Source organism: Arachis ipaensis, chromosome B10 (assembly GCF_000816755.2).
Source record: "Arachis ipaensis cultivar K30076 chromosome B10, Araip1.1, whole genome shotgun sequence".
NCBI lineage: Eukaryota > Viridiplantae > Streptophyta > Magnoliopsida > Fabales > Fabaceae > Arachis > Arachis ipaensis.
Genome location: NC_029794.2, coordinates 118,331,752 through 118,335,464, shown reverse-complemented (window position 1 = coordinate 118,335,464; position 3,713 = coordinate 118,331,752).

The window sequence follows — 3,713 nt, the reverse complement described above, 5'->3', positions numbered from 1 at the left end:
AAAAAATCAATTATAATAATAAAAAATAATAATAGAAGAAAAACCTTTATTCTTTATTTATTTATTTTGTTACATGTGCCATTTCCTTTTAATTTATTATCACTACTTATTCCATGCAATTTCATTTTCGAAATGATTTCATTCTCCATGCAAGAGTGAGGACCACCCCCTTAACTTATATAAAGGAATATGCGTTTTGAAAACAAGTGATATTGCAGAGAATTGCAGTAGAATTGTTGAAATATTTATTAGCTATATTCCCTCTCCCACCAACTTCATTAAATTAACACCAATTCACAAGAAGCAAGAAATTCAATTCAAGCAACAAGGGATGACTAGGACTATGTGTATAACAATGTATGGCTTGGCTTTGTTGTAGCAATTAAGCACCCTTTAGTTTTTTGAAGGGTTATACATTGCCAATTTTCTTTTAATTTTCTTTTTAGGGGTATTTTTGGAAATTGACATAATGTTTTTAGATATACATAGAATGATAGAAATGTTGATTTTCAGATATAGCAACCAAACTTTTGAAGGTTTTATATATATTAATTATTTTTTTAATTAAGTTACATATTAAAAAAAAGTAATTACCTGTATAAGGATATGTTTTATTTTAGAATTTATATATTCAAATTTATAATAGAATATTATAAAATTAAACTTTATTTATATGTAATATAATCAAATTTTAATCAGACCAATAATACTCAAACTTTATAAATTGTATAATCAAATAAAATTTATATTTAAAATAAAACACAAATAAAAGTATAAAAATAAAGTAATGAATGCTTTTTGAAATTCAAAAAAGTTTGATTATGCTATTGTGGAAAAGTTTGATCATTATGTTATATAAAATTTAATTATTCTATTGTGATAAGTTTGATTATTTTAGTAGTTGAATACTTTATTAACAAAATTTATAAACAATATATATAAAATATACATAAATATATGGTGGTAACTGATTTATTGTAATTATAGAAAATAATTATTAATTTTTTCTCTTTTTACAACTATTGTTTTTCAGCTCCAAAAATGAAAGCCGAGTATAATGTTTTGTTAGAAAGAAAGCATATTTATAGAGTTAATATTCAATTAGGTCTTAGAATTTGTATGAGTTTTAATTTAGCCTTTAAAATTTTAATTATTTTTTTTAATCTCTAAATTTTACAAACATGACTATATTAATTTTTAGGATAATTTTTGGTATACAAATATTAATGGAACGTTGACATAGATAATCAAATGTCATTCTAGAACTTATAAAATGATTTCATTTTGATTTTGGTAATCAAATAGTTAAAAAATAATATCATATCACATGCTTTGAAATTAGAGAAAAAGTTTCCATAAACACCATTTACGATGTTATTTTGAAGCTATTTGAGTACTAAAATTAAAATCACATTATTTTACAGAATCTAACGTAACATCTAACTGTTTACATTAGTATTTTATTAATGTTTGTGCGTCAAAAATTAACATAAATTATGTTTATAAAATTTAAAGACTAAATAAAAATAATTAAAATTCTAAAAACTAAATTAAGATTCACTTACAAATTCGTACACTAAATTAAATATTATCTCTATATTCATACATATAAAACAACGCAATAACCCAGTTTGTTTTTACCCAAATAATCACGTTGATTTAATCCGATCTTAACAGAAAATGTTACTTGTATAACAAAATTCAATTTTTGGTCAACCTTTAATATTATTTAATTTTTTTTAATTAAAATATATTCTTATTTTTTAGGATACACATGCATTTATATTTAAGATTAATTTAAATTTTAAAAATGCCAATAATTTATAACGGTTCGAAATGGTAAAAAAAATTTAAATTTTAAAAATTAAAATTTCTCTAACTTCCTACCCACTTCATAGTTAGTTATTATTTCCTTTTTTTATGTTTCTTCTCTTTCTGTAATACAGTTTTTTCTTTCTGCAGAAAAAAAGAATTCAAAATCAATGTGCATTTAGAAAAAAATTAATCTCTTATTGTATCTTTGATAAAATACAGAATCTGTTTTACGACTTTTTAGTGATGAATGGTCGAATATAATTATATACACAAACTATTTTTAATATTATAACAAACTCTAACAAATTGAACGACATAACTTAGAATTTTCAAAAGATTCAGAATGATCGAAATGCAATTTTAGAGTTTATTACAACCCTTGCGGTGGTTGTAATTTCTTTTTCAATTGTAACACATCTAAAATTATTAAGTTATACAAAAAATATTTTTGAAACACATTTAAAATTATAAATCTAAAATTTAAATTTAAACATTAAAAAATAATTGTAACACATCTAAAATTATGAAGTTATACAGAAAATATTTTTGAAACACATCCAAAATCATAAATCTAAAATTTAAATTTAAACATTAAAAAATAATTGTAACACATCTAAAATTATGAAATTATACAAAAAATATTTTTGAAACACTTCCAAAATACAGAAATTGCACATGCAAAAATAATTTAACATTGCAATATATATAAAATTCTTTTCAGGTCATTTTATTCGATTTTTTATTTCAAAAAAAATAAAAAATATATACAGAATAATAAAAAAAAGTAATAGTGTCAGAGGCCCATCCAAACCTTAGGTAAGTTTTTGGCGTGGACGAACGGCGACGAAGATGAGTGTTGACGAAAGGGAATGCAGCGTTATGAATGAACGTCGAGGAGGAGCAAGAAAGCGTCGAGGATGAGCGCGGAAGAGGAAGGTGGCGCGGATGAACGGCAGCAGAGGGTGACTTCTCTGGGTTTCGATGTGCGCCTCTGGATTTTGAATGTGGGGCAAACGTGACTTCTCTGCTTCTTTGAGTGTTTTGTACGGGTTTAGTTAATAATTAGATGATTTAAGGTTTATTTTAGAATTTTAAAATTAAAATTTTAAATTTTAAATAATTTAATTTTTAGATATATATTTAAATTATAATATATTAATAATTAAATATTGAAAGTGTTTAACTTTTAGAATTTTTTGATTTTCCTCGATCAAAATCTATCAAAATTTTATTTTAGGTTGAATATATAGCAACTCTCTAATAAAATAAGAGTTACAAAATGATTTTAGTATATTGAGACCAAAACCCTAAAATTCTATTTATACTTAACTATTGATTCTTATTAAATCTTGAAGACCTAGGTAAAATAAAATATTTAGTTTATTCTTATTTAAATTTAAATAAAAAATAATAATAATTTATTCTATTTTATATTTATATTTTTAATAATAATTGAGATAAATTACTTATATAATTCATATAATATAAAATAGCTAATATAATTAAAATCAATTATATATATTGTACATAAATCAATTAAAAAATTATAATTTCCTATCATAATAATATTTGTAGATTGATTTTATTACTTCGGTTTGAATTAGACTCATAGTTTGATTATTTTTCATTTAACCTTTATTTTCTAAAAATTTGATTTCTGTTGTTAAACAAAATAAATTATACCTTTTACTTTTAGCAAACAAAATAGTTAACTATAAGTTGTTTAAACTTTTTAACTATTAATTTTGCAAAATATTATTTATACAGAATTTTAGGAAAATTTTCTCAAATAAAATAAAAAAATTGTTATTTCTCAAAAACAATTTTTCCGTATTTATTTACTGAGACCCAACTTCTTTAATTGTTTGGACGACGCAATAGCAAATTCGCAAATTTCA